Source organism: Halichoerus grypus, chromosome 3 (genome assembly GCF_964656455.1).
Source record: "Halichoerus grypus chromosome 3, mHalGry1.hap1.1, whole genome shotgun sequence".
Taxonomy (NCBI): domain Eukaryota; kingdom Metazoa; phylum Chordata; class Mammalia; order Carnivora; family Phocidae; genus Halichoerus; species Halichoerus grypus.
This window is the reverse complement of record NC_135714.1, coordinates 168,880,812-168,894,520: the sequence shown is the minus strand read 5'-3', so window position 1 is coordinate 168,894,520 and position 13,709 is coordinate 168,880,812. Positions and strand designations below refer to the sequence as shown.

Genomic DNA, 13,709 nt, shown 5'->3' with positions numbered 1-13,709 from the left:
ACCAGCAGAATTTCTGTGTGCCCCTAGGTAATCCCACCATCCTGGTCCCTTCTGGTCCCTCCCAACTCCCAACCCCATCCTCAGCCAAACACTGATCTGCTAGAATTTTATATAAATGCTATCATATAGTATGTTTACTATTTGTCTGGTTTCTTTCAACTCAGCGTAATTATCATCCATGTTGATACATGTATCAATTGCTCATTTGTTTTTATTGCTGAGTACTCAATAATTTTTCCTTTGTTCACTCTTTACCCCTGTCTTGCTTAACTGGCCATGATATGGGACGACAACACATTTTGATGATTTAAAAATATTTATTGATTAAATATCTGTGTTTCCTGTTCTTATTTTCTATTTCATTGCTGTCCAGTATACATAGTAAATAGTACACAGCAATTTAGTCTCCCTGAGAAGTAACACCCATTTGCATTCTGTATGCATGTTTTAAAAAATGGTGTCCATAAGCAGTATTATTATTTATTTACTCGAAGGTTGAGATTAAAATTTTCTCCTGTCTCTTTGGCTCTCAGTATTAAAAAGAGCATACTTCTATTGGCCTAACCCAATGAATTGATTGAATAAATTCAATTATATAAATATTTACACAGTTTTTATTTTTGTAGTGAAATATTTACTCTGTTAATGTTACAGTCCTTTTTTTGAAAATGTGGACGGCATGTTCTCAATTCCCTTGCAACTGGAGCAAAACATGAAATGAACTAAAAAATTGATACAGCAAAAGTAATACATTTGCAAAATAATGACAGCTCATTTAGGACGCAAGTCCATTTTCATAATGACTTTTTACCAATACCATAGTATCTCTCAACTGTTGGCATTCCTGCATCTGGGAAGGAAGAAGATAAAAATTACCATTTAAAACGCCCATTCAGGTTTGGTGAAAGATTTAATTTCTTCATCTGTCACGGTGTCACGAGCCCTGTGAATACTATAGATCAAGCCTCAGTGCTGGAAGTTTGGAGACTTGGCAGTGTGGAGGGTAGCATTTAGCCAGAGGGAATCATAATGCCAGAGAAAACAAACTTTACCCATTCTGCATCTTACACTTGTGTTCTGAGCGGTTGTCCTGAGTGCTCTTCCTGCCTGAGAAGCCTGGGAACGCAGTGATTTAAAAACTGAGCCCGTAGTGGAGATGTATGTACAGGAGCTGCAGACATTCTAGTGAAAGACAGAGGTTTGTATGGAACAACGAAAAGAAGGTGTGGTTTCTGCACTTGAAGGTAAACTGGAGATTATCTGGTCCCAACTTTCATTTTGCAGGTGACTAGCCCAAGGTCATAATCACTTAATAGCAGAACTAGGACCAGAGCTGTGCTTTCTGAACCACAAACTCACGCCCTCTCTGTGTTGCTGTTGTCCTGGGACTGGTGTGCCGATGTGAGAGGTGTTGGACTCTATGATTTGTTCTCTCTGAGCTGCCCCGCCTAGGGGTCCGTAGTCTGGGACATTGCACCTTGATGAGCTATACTTCTTGAGCGTTGTGTCTTTAGCTTGTCCGTTTTAAAGCCCTCTTCCCTACTCTTAGCATCTAAGCCTAAATGCTGTCCTGCATCTTCATCATTTGTCTGGGCAGCTTGTGCCCAGCTGTAACATATCTTCTTGTCTACAGGGATTCTTAGGGGGTGTGGCAAGCAACAGATCAAGATCAGCCTCCTTCAGTGCTAATCATTGACTTAGGCCAAACCCTTTATTTTACAGACCTGGAAACACAGGCGAAGAAGTTATGGACTTAAGTCTCACAGTAATGCATTTAAGATGATGTCATAGCTTGGGCTGCTATATAAAAATACCATTAACTGGGTGGCTTATCAACAACAGGCATTTATTTCTTACAGCACTGGAAGCTGGGAGTCCAAGGTCCTGGTGTCAGCATGGTCAGGTTCTGGTGAGAAACCTCTTCTGGGTTGCAGACAGCTGGCTTCTCATTGTGTCCTCGTATGGAGAGAGAAGAGCCAGCCAGTTCTCCGGCCTGTTCTTCTTAGGGCGCTAGTCCCACTCATGATGGCTGGCTCCACCTTCGTGACCTAAAACGGCCCTACCTCCAAATACCATCACACTGGGATTAGAACTTCAACAGACGAATTTTGGGAGGGACACCAGCATTCAGTCCCTAGCTGCAAATCTGTTGTTCTGCATGGGAAGAAGTACAACAGATCTCCCTGAAACAAGGTTCATGCCTCATTAGCATCTGCGATAGTACTTAGCACATGCCGAGCAGCTGCAGGATCTAGCAGGGCGGAAGAATGTATTCGGAGAGGGGCGCCTGCGTGGCTCAGTCTTTGGCTCAGGTCATGATCCCAGGGTCCAGGGATCGAGCCCCGCGTTGGGCTCCCTGCTCCTCGGGAAGCCTGCTTCTCCCTCTCCCACTCCCCCTGCTTGTGTTCCCTCTCTCGCTGTGTCTCTGTCAAATGAATAAACAAAATCTTTTTTTTTTTTTTTTTTTTAATGTATTTGGAGAGGATGTCTAATGAAATGAACAGTCGCCCGTGAGGCTGACTGTAGCACTGCAGGCCCTGTGCTGGAAAGGAGCTCTCTATGGAGGCACCTCAATTGTCTGCGTCTGAGCAGATTTAGGAGAGAGAGAATGTTAGTGGTCTCACAACTAATGGCCAACAGAGCAATGCAGTTTCTTTCCAAGAGACTACATATAACTCTGTCCTCTCCAGTTCAAATTAGTTTGTCTTCCTTTCTGCTCTAACAGAACATTATTTGGATTTCTGCGTAGGATGTGAGTCATTTCATTCTTGAACGTGCTAGTGATTCACAGTGAGGATGGCTCAGACAGGGAGCCCACAGGGACCCCACTGCCTAGCTTGGGAGGCACTGGGTAAAACTTTATAAAGAAAGTATGATTTGATACCCTTTAAGGTGCTAATAGACCCACACATTTTGTTTTTTTTTAATTTAAATTCAATTAGCCAACATATAAGTACATAAGTTTCAGATGTAGTGTTCAGTAATTCATCAGTTGCATATAACTGAGCTCATCACATCATGTGCCCTCCTTAATGCCCATCACCCAGTTACCCCATCCTCCCACCCACCTCCCTTCCAGAAACCCTCAGTTTGTTTCCTATAGGTAAGAGTCTCTCACGGTTTGTCTCCCTCTCTGATTTCTTCCCATTCAGTTTTCCCTCCCTTCCCCTATGATCCTCTGCGCTATTCCTTATATTCCACATAGGAGTGAAACCATATGATAATTGTCTTTCTCTGATTGACTATTTCACTCAGCATAATACCTTCCAGTTCCATCCACATCGATGTAAATGGTAAGATTTCAACCTTTCTGATGGCTGCATAATATCCCATTGTATATATGAACCACATCTTCTTTATCCATTCCTCTGTTGATGGACATCTGGGCTCTTTCCACAGTTTCGCTATTGTGGACATGGCTGCTATAAACATCGGGGTGCAGGTGCCCTTTTGGATCACTACATTTGTATCTTTGGGGTAAATACCCAGTAGTGCAATGTAGACCCATACATTTTAAAAGAGACTTCAAATAATTTAGCAATATAATTTGTTGATAGTCTTGATAGTTCTGCTAATAGTATCTGAGATTATCCCCATTTATCAGAATGAAATTTGAAGAAAATAAGAGTGACCTACTTCACTGGAAGGATTAGGAATAAGAAAGAAATGAAGAGATATCTTCTTATTTAGTCTGCTTCTGTATATGCTAGACCAGGACACAGTGATCCTGTTTTTCATTCCACAGGATAACAGAAGAGCAACATTTTTGGGGAAATTCGTGACTTTTAAAGTCAGTTGTGCTCTAAAAAATACTATTTTCAGCATAATTATTTAATGTGGAAGGAATGTGGTTACATGTGATTTATAATGTGTAGCATGCAAGGGTACTTTCTTTTCTAAAACATTTTCTTTTTTTTAAAGATGTATTTTTTTGAGAGAGGGCATGGGAGTGAGGGGGACAGGGGGAGAGGCAGAGGGGGAGTGAGAGAGGGAGAGGGAGAAGCAGACTCTGCGCTGAGCCCAACACAGGGCTCGATCCCACAACCCTGGGATCAGGACCTGAGCTGTAACCAAGAGTCGGAAGCTCAACGGACTGAGCCACCCAGGGGCCCCTCTGAAACAAATTCTTGAGAAAGATAATTTTAGAAGTTGTCTGCACAGTTCCTGACTCTATCCCTGCTCTGTCTTCTAGTACCATAACATAGAAGACTCCACTGATTTATACAAATAAAAGACATTACCATCAAGATTTAAAAATATATATTATTATCCACATATGCACAAAGAAAAATCTCACGGTAACTCGAGCTGGCAGACACATATCTAGTCTCTGCCTGTTTTGGTGCCTTTCTTTTGTTGTTTTAGGCGCATTGATGATGAAAGGGCTTGTTCGTCTTCCTTTCTTATTTCTCACATTTCAGGAATCAATGTGTCTGATACATACATGGTTTAGATGGACTGAAGATTTAAAGATTGACATTTATGAAGGGGAGGAAGCCTTGGAGCTTAAGGCACATGGATGGGTATTATTGCACCATTGGATCAGTTGTGTTTTTGAAGCTCTTTAGAAATTAAATTGCTGGGAACTTTCACTTAGGAATTGTACATTTTGTAGAATGGGTTGCTAGACTGTTAAAATGTTACTGATCTCAGTGTACTCATTTTTAACATTTTTGATTGCTGTTTTCAGTAGTTGATTTTTGGTAGTCTCCTTTTAATATGATTACAAGCTGACTTATTTATGGAGTCCTGTTAATTAATGTATGTCAAACTCTATTGCTGTGGGGCTGTGGTGGGGCAGACTTCCTAACCTTTAGAATCCTGCTGGGAAGCTTCCAGATCCAAGTATGGGATTGTTCCATGGACGTTCTCCCCACCACCATCTGCACATCTGCCTTCTCTTGCCTACTTTTTACCGTAACTAAAACTTGTGAAACAACATAATTGTCTCCGTAATCCTCACTCTTTATGCCAAATGATCGAGAACACACTTGGCATCAGGTGATAAGAGAGGGGACCTCGGATCTGGCTACAGATATTTAGGCTGAGGGATGTTGTTGAGAACTATTTCCCGAATGGAACAAAGCCGGGCACTGTAGCTGTACACGTGCAGTTGCTGTCCTGGGTGTAGCTTTTATTTTGCGCACAGTCTTATTGTCTGTTTCTTTGATATCAGGAAGACTCGTCCAGGAGTGTGTTTTTGTCACTGTGATTTCTTACAAAGGATGGGGGATTCAGATCAGGGAGGGGCTGTGTTCTCAAGGCCTCGATGGCAACCTTTGGCATATATGCCAGGCCCCCACTTAATGCAGTAGAAGCCCCTGTAAGTCCCATACTGTCTTAGAGGACCACACGTGAGGACCAGTACTTGCAGCTAAGGCAATGTTGCATAATAGAAAAAGTAAGGGCTTGCGTTTCCTTTTTCTCTCTAGAGCTTTGGTTTTCTTAACCCCTTAGAGCCTCACTTTCCCCATCTGTAGAATGGGAATGTTAACACACATGCACAGCGCTGTTGCGGGGACTGAATGAGTTTGTATGTGATGCAGCTAGACAGTGTACGGCACAGTGTAGTTGTGCAGTTGGTGTCCCTTGCCTTTCTTCCAATAGAGGCTGTGTCCAGTTGAACACACCCACTTCTCCCTAACGGACCTTCCGTTTACCTTCAGTAATTTTCCATGATGCTAATTCACCTTCCACCCCCATCTCTAAGGTAGTCTTGTCAGTGGTTCTGCCTTCCTGTCTCTTTCCTTTTCCATTACCAGCTTGAGATGACTGCTTTCTGGGGGAACATGATGTTTGGAACTGCTAAGGAGACAACGTACTTCCCAGAGCCAAGGATTGGAGTTTTAATGAGTTCTTTCACTAGGAAAAGAGGGAGGCGCTGGGCCATCCTGTGGCTCTTACCCTGCAGTTTGGCATTGCTAGGGCCAGGCACTTAGAAGCTGGATGAATGTGGACTACTGTGTGTGGGTGAAAAAACTGTGAATGTTTCTCTTCAAGTTGCCAGAGAGAGAAGTACAAATTAGATTATTAATGATCATATGGAGGTATGAGCTGACAGTCTATTTAGTTTCATTATTAAAACAAGTGTGGTTTTGGACGATGCGGATGTTTCCCCTTTTTATTTAGATGGCAAAGAATATTCATTAAGGGTATCAATAAAGACCCTGTCAATGATTCAGCCTCCAAAGCTGCCCCCTGCATGCTAAAAGACAGAAAAGAAAATTTAAGTGGTTGAGAACGAGAATGTGAGATTGGAAGCCAAATTATAAACTCATTTCAACTCCTGGCCTGCAGGCGCTGGAATAACATTATTTGTTGTCAAGGATGGAAAACAACTCAGATTCAGGTCCAAGTGATTATTCTACTTTGGCATTGCTGCCTTTCTGCCAACAGCAATTCCATTTGGACATAGATTAATTAGCCAGGCAGGGATGGAAGTGTTGCTGGTGAGAGCAAAGCCCGAAGAGGCAGAGCTGCAGCCCCGTGTCGCAGTGGAGGGCACTGCTCTGGGCCCCGAGAGGACGAGAGGACGGCCGCAGGCTGGCCCAACCCACTTGAACCTTACACCCACAGTAAACTGGGAAGAGGGTGCCGATCCAAATGGACTCGGAGTTGTACGGACTGTTAATGGCGATGCCTCAGAGAAAACCTTCAAACTTAGGTGCGGGAAGAAGCAAAAATGTGACAGATGCGCTGAAGACACAACCGCTGTCCCCATGGAGAAAGGACAAGCGGTGGCAGGCCCGAGGGCCTTCGCAGTCTTGTCTTTGGCATTCTGGACCTTTTTTTATTTCTGCATGTGAAACGGGAACAATAGTGTTTACTTTTTGCTGTTACTTGAATTATAAAGACACATGAGACAAGATCATGAACACTCTTGGGAAAGATGACTCTGTTAATTAATCGAAGATAGCATTGATGTAGTTATTAACACTTCTTTAACAGGAGGGCGTAGTCCCTTTCCAGAATATTTTCCCTGCCTTCGCTTCCAAAGTGTTTTGCTTGTACCTCTTTTCCATCTGCTTTTATCTTCGTTGACACATCTGTGGGCTCCAGTGGAATTCCTTTTAAAGGCAGGGGTGGCGTGGGGCGGTCGCCGTTCCCCGCCGTGCCGCACTCGGCCCTGCACAGCCGGGAGCGCGAGGGCGGCGGGAGGCGCAGGCGGGAGGGGGCCGGGGACCCGCGGGGCCGTGCGCGCGCCCCCCTCCCCGCCGCGCCCGCGGGACAGCGCTATAGCCGCGCGCGGCCCCGGGGGGCCAGACTGGGGACGCGCGCCCCGGGAGCGGTGCTTTCCCGGCGGCCCGGGACCCTTTGGAAGCGTGTGCACCCTTTCCGTCCCTTGGGCAAAACTTCCCGGAGGATTTGCTCTTTTCTAACATTTCATTCCATGAAAACATTAAAAAAAAAAAAAAAAGTGGTGGCGCTGCACGCGGTCCTTGCAGAGGGGGGCAGCACTTTCACTCCTGACCCCAACCTGGAAGCCCGAGTGACTTCAGCGCTGATAGAGCATGCAAGCCTGCAAGCCTGCAAGCCGAGCCGCGAGTTCAGAAGCAGCGCGTGGGCCCCGCGCACGTTTCTTTCTGGCGAGGTTTGCTTTGTGGGGGGAGGTTTCTTCTCAAGTCAGTGTGATTGCTTTCACGCACACTTCTATAGGGCTTTCGCCATTTATTTTAAACCTTTGTGTGTGTGTGTGTGTGTGTGAACAAACATTTTGTATTTTACCATTAAAATAGAGAGCGGAAAATACCATCCCGCAATTTGGGGATGAATTGTATTTTATATCCTAAGTGATTTAAATTTCTACCATTTTGTAATATCACCTGGAGCAGAGACATGGAAATTCACAGGGGCTCCTACTTCTTATTTTTATTTTATTTTATCTTTTTATGTTTTAGATTCCTTTCCGTTTCGAGGAAAGAAACCAAGGTATTTTTACCCAGAGGAGGAATGATGTAGTTCCAGCCTAACCTTTTCTTATACTTACAGGTAAGTGAGTCTGTTCATCATAGATTACTTAAGAAATGAACTTTGGTATGGTCTGAGTTGTATTCAGTATTCTGGCTATGTTTGAAATGTGTTAAATTTCATTTTACTTTCAACAGTTTGATTAACAACAAATTTTTATTTTAAGATATGAATGCTTTTTCAAAGTAATTCAGTTATTTGGCTGCCTTGGAATCTTTTTTATTCACTTTGTAAAGCCTATAATCTACATTTAATGTTACCAACTTCCTTAGAATTTATCTCTTCTCACAGTGGCAAATGACTTAAGCCAATAATGAAGTTAGAAGAATTACATAACTCTTCTTAAAAAAAAATATTCACTTGAATTTCTCCTTTTGGAGGTGGTGACAGACTATTAAGCTTTCTCAAATATTTAGCCCATAATCAAATGGGCACCATAATTTTGACCATGCTACAAAATATTTCTTTCAGTAAAATGGTTTAGGAAATTGAAGAATGATCTTCCTTTCTAACTTATATCTTAGGGGTATACTTTCTAGAATCTTGGAGAATAGTACCCCAGTGGATTATATGGTTGGTTTTCGTCTGGGGACAAACGTAAAACTCTGGAACGTTGTTAGTTCTGCTCTTATAACCAGTAATTTTGAGTTTCTCTGCGATAAGATACTACATTTGGCAAGACTAAACTTTAAAAAAAAAGCAAGAACCTTAGGGACATCATTAATATTGAAGGGCAACAGTATGAAATCTGAAGTTGTATACATGGTTTCTGTCTTCAGCAGAGCAAACCTTTTCTAATTTTCTTTAGAAATGGCTCAACAGACGTAAAAGTAAAAATAGGTGAGCTGTGCTCAGCATATGCATATCTTCAAGAAGCTCCTCTCACCTTTCCTCTTCATTTAACAGATTTCTGTAGAGGTTTTGTTCAGGATTTGTTTTGTTTTGTTTTTACTTCTGTCACACTGATTAAAATGAAAGAATGGAAGTCAAAGCATCTGATTTGATTTTACATTAATGAACTGCTTTGCATTAAAACAATAGAGTGTGCAGAGTGTAAAAGGGATTGTAACTGAGTTACTATAAACAGAAAAATAAAAATGACCTTGGCCAAAAGTTAATAATACAAACAAAAATAAAATAAATTTCTTCACAAATTCTTTTCTGAGTAGAAAGTCAAGTGCCTATCAGGCCTAAGTTCAGGGCCTCAAGTTCAGGGCCAACTTGAGGGATATACGAAATTATTCTGATCTTTGGTCTCGGGATGTTTCATGTTTTTGAGGATGACTTGGATGTTGTAGAAGAGGACAATGTCAGTAGAACACCATGTGGACCCTAATTATTAAAATCTTGAGAGAATAGTAGAAAAGAGCCAAGTCAACTTTACAAAATAGAGAAGCGGTAAAAAGCTGATTAAGGTCTGCTTGGGCAAATGCAAAGTTATATGATGTTTGTGCTCTAGTCCAAGGCTATTAGAGTAGCAAGACGGGGAATGCTTGGGTGGCCAGAGGGCAGAGCGGTAGCCCGAGCTGGGTTTTAATGGTGGTCACAGTGCTGTGGATCCCTGGGCAGAGACGTGGGAAGCTGCTGAGGAGCCGAGCCTGCACCTGGGCAGTACCAACTTGGGAAAGCCAGCCTTCCAGGAACTTCCCTTTACAGACTGAGGCTGTTACAGACTCAGGGACTTCAATATCCTTCAGCAGCAGACCTTCCCCAGACTTGCAAGAAACAAACGTGTGATTTGGGAAAAGAGTGACTGGGTTGTGTTCTCCCTCTGGTCGGCAGACACGCCACACCAATGCCCGGTGACCATGGAGTCCAAGCGACGACAGTTCACTATTTGATTCAAATATTTAATAGCATCAGGCCATAAAAGGTTTGCAATAAGGATGTCCTGGTGTCACAGGCACATCCTTCACAGAGCCTACGGCCCCACCACTGCTCCCTCCCCGTCCGTTGCTGCCCACCATGTTTTCAGCCCTACTCCGTGCCCTGTTGATGGTTCTTGTCTCTCCCTACCCAGAAGTGGGTCCGCATTGCCACACGTGCTGATTCCTCTCCTCCCGAGGAGGGAGGGGTGTGCTCCGGGTCACAGCCTCTCATCTCCACCTTCTGCCCCTCCCCCACTCCCCGGGAGTGCTGGAAGCTGCGCTGGTCTTCACACTGCTCTTTCTACCTGCCGTACTTTCTTCCTGGCCACTCTCCTGGGGAACTCTTCTCACCCTTCAGCACGAGTGCCTCCGATGAGCATCGCCAGCACTCAGAAACAGCTCCCAGGAGGCCCTGATGACAGGGGTGAAAGGGCCAGTCAGTATGTGGAAAAGTGAAGAGAGGATGTCCCTGACCTGCAGATGCCTCCTCTGTTCCCTGGCCCCTGCCTGATGCTCCTGCGTGGTCAAAACTGTGTCCCAGGCTCTCTCGCACCGTCCTCTGAGCAGGGCGCAGGGCTTCCTGTTCTCATTTTGGTGGTCTAGTCTGTTCCTTGGGGAGTGTCTGGGGAATAGAAACTCTCTTTGTAGACAGATAACCTTGTAGGTCCTTTACAGTTTCGGGAGCTCTTGAAATGTGATGACCAGATAACATAAAACGGTAGCTGATTCAGTCCTTTTTGGGATGAAGTGGGCATGGTAAGTAAATACTAATATGAAGCTATGATATAGGAACTTGGCACGTTGCTCATATTTGAAAAACCAGAGGATTAAGTAGAGCAGTTTGTGTTTTATGAATTTTTGGATATGTTTTCAGCTTCTAAAATATTTCCATTTAATGGCATGAAGTGTGACACAAAGTCCGTAAGCTTTTAATGAGTGTCAGCTTTTGCCGCTACAATTTTAATTTATACTCCTGAGCCACAATTTGTTTTCAGCAGATGAAGCTACTCCAGGCAAGCCAGGGCCGGGAGACTCACACTGGCACCAGAATGGGTACCCAGCGATGCATGCCTTCTAGTGGGTTTTCGTTTCTTTCTGTTGATTGACACTTAATTAGGCCTTGTGTTTTGTCTTTTCTGTTCTCTTCTGGGACTCTGCTTATTGAGATTCCCTTTCCATCGAGTTAGTTTCTCTGTCCCAAGCCTGTACTGCAGCCTCTCACATCCGCGTCTGGTTCTGCTGTCCCGGACTCCCTTCCTCTCTAGGACTTGGCTCTGGAAAGCCCTTCCTGAGCCCCAGCGACCGAGGGGCTGAGCCGTTGTGCCTCTATCACCTTATTTCCTGCACTGTTTACAGCTGTTTACCAGTTAGACAGCTGTCCCGGGGCCCAGCATTGTCCTCACAGGAAGCACTGTCTCTGCATTTTTAGCACCTAGCCTATGTTTGTCCTTACTCAGAGCCACAAGCAATGTTTGGATGACTTTCTGGTATTGAAAACCCTCATCAGAACCTAGTAATGTCAGTATTTTAATTTGCTGAGTGCTACATGGTATATCTACCTTTCCTTTGCCTTCTTTTTCATTTTAATGTGTATATTTTTGGAGCTACCACGGAGGTGGGGGTGGGGGGGGGGGTTTGAACCCAGGTGTTCGGACTCCAGGACCAGTGCTTACTTAGTTTCATCTGTTTGAAACTTAAGTCAAAGAAGGTTGGCTGCAACCCACGTGTCTAACCACAGATAAGCGGATGAACAAAATGTGGTATATACATACCGCGGAATAGCATTCTACCTCAAAAGGGAAGGAAGTTCTGCCACATGCTACAACATGGATGAACTGTGAGGACAGGACGTGAAGTGAAATAAGCCAGCTACAAAGAAAGACAAAATATTGTATGCCTCAGCTTACATGAGGTATCTGGAGTCTTCAAATTCATAAGGACAGAAAGTGGAATGGTGGTGGCAAGGGGCGGGGGGCGGGGAGAATGCAGTGTTGTCTAATTGGTAGAGTTTTCATTTTGCGAGATGAAAACTTCTGGGGATTGTTGAACAACACTGTGAATGTATTGAATACTACTGAACCATATACTTAAAAATCATTGAGATGGCAGGGGCCCTGGGTGGCTCAGTCGGTTAAGTGTCAGACTCTTGCTTTCAGCTCAGGTCATGGTCTCAGGGTCCTGGGATCGGGGCCCCTGTGGCAGGATCTGTGGTCAGCACGGAGCCTGCTTGTCCCTCTCCCTTTGTTCCTCCCCATGCTCTTTCTCTCTCTCTGTTTCTCTCTCTCGGATAGATAAATAAAAAAAATCTTAAAAAATCACTGAGATGGTGAATTTTATGTTATATGTATCTTACCAAAATTAAAAATAACAAAAAGTAAGTCAAAGACCTTGCTTTTAAAAAAGATAATTAATCCTTTGAAAGTAAAAAAAAATGGAATTTCTTTGATTTGGGGACTTTTCCTTCCTTACGCTTTATTTTTCATTTGCTCAGATCTTTAAATCACTCTTTATTTAAACATGTATTATGTAATAAAAACAAACTGGATTCACATTGATAAGATCTTTGGGATTTACTTCCAGACCTTGTTATTCCTTTTCTTATCTTTGCTACATTTGCAGTTAAAATCTGATTCAAAATTACCCACTTTCTCACCTGTTTTTCTTCAGTAAAGATAATAGGATCTTCCTGCTCATCTAGAAATACTTGTATGACACTTAAAAAATTACTTGTATGATTAAGGGCAGAAATGTTTGTTCTGTCACAAGCAGAGGGCATGACAGACTCCAGGCTTTCATTTGATTGCTCATGAGGAGCCAGCTACTTCAGTCTTTTTTTTTCCATCACACTAATGGACCTTTTATGTGGAAAATCATGACTCTAAAACTGTAAATAACACTCTGGTGCTTGAAAGAGCACAATTTCAAGATGTTCAGCTGACACCTAGGAAACAGCTCTCTTTTTTACTCTGACCCAGTGTGTAATATCTTTCCTGAAGAATTTAAAATGAAACTCGAATCCTGTCAGCCTAGGGACATGTTTGTGGAGAAGGGAAGGCAAGGATCTGATTGAGGAGCTATGTGTAAAGGTTTGAGGGGAAAGTGGGGATGAAAATTAGAGGTGGAGGTGGGCACAGGAATGAATTGTAACCTTGTGGAAATTTCTAGCTCAATTGTTACTTAGATTTTTCTTTTCTTTCTTTCTTTCTTTCTTTCTTTCTTTCTTTCTTTCTTTCTTTCTTTCTTCTTTCTTTCTTTCTTTCTTTCTTCTTTTCTTTCTTTTCTTTCTTTCCTTTCTTTTTTTGAGAGAGAGCCCACACGAGCAGGGGTTTGGGGAGGTGGGAGGTGGAGGGGGAGAGGAGGGTCAGAGGGAGAGAGAAAGAATCTTAAGCTGGCTCCATGCCCAGCATGGAGCCCTACGTGGGGCTTGATCTCACAACTCTGAGATCATGACCTGAGCTGAAATCAAGAGTCGGATGCTTAATCGACTGAGCCACCCAGGCGCCCCATTACTTAGATTTTTTTTTAACATTACAGACAGGATTCTATGGTCAGGACCACCAGAAAACACTAAATTCATCTCTACTATTAGGAAACCATGTAATCCAAGTTGGAACTTTAAAATTTTTTTCTAAAGCTCTTTAAAAATATGTGGTAATTAGAAATACTAATATTTACACTTAAATCTTTTAATAAGGAGTTGCATATTTTCAACTCAACAAACAAATGAGACTTACTACAAGTTAGACTTTAAATACACTTTGTGGTTACAAAGTGTCAATTCTTCGATTGGAATCCAGTCTCTGGTGAAGGTGTCAGTCATATGCAGAAATATGAGAACAGTAAGGTGATGTCTTTCAAAGAACTAATACTCCC

General features: G+C 43.1%; 1 protein-coding gene across 5 annotated transcripts in view; it reads left to right on the top strand.

Moving 5' to 3' along the window:
- Positions 1-13,709, top strand: part of CSGALNACT1 (chondroitin sulfate N-acetylgalactosaminyltransferase 1) — a 329,368-nt gene that overhangs the window by 136,794 nt on the left and 178,865 nt on the right. For 2 of the 5 annotated variants that reach the window (XM_036102375.2, XM_078069561.1), the window contains exons 1-2: positions 7,165-7,591; positions 7,899-7,989. The exons of 1 other annotated variant lie outside the window; for it this stretch is intronic. The gene's annotated coding sequence lies outside the window, so the exon portion shown is untranslated. Of the gene's footprint in view, positions 1-7,164; positions 7,592-7,898; positions 7,990-13,709 lie in introns of those variants that run through there. 2 more of the 5 variants (XM_078069559.1, XM_078069560.1) reach the window with 1 other exon arrangement.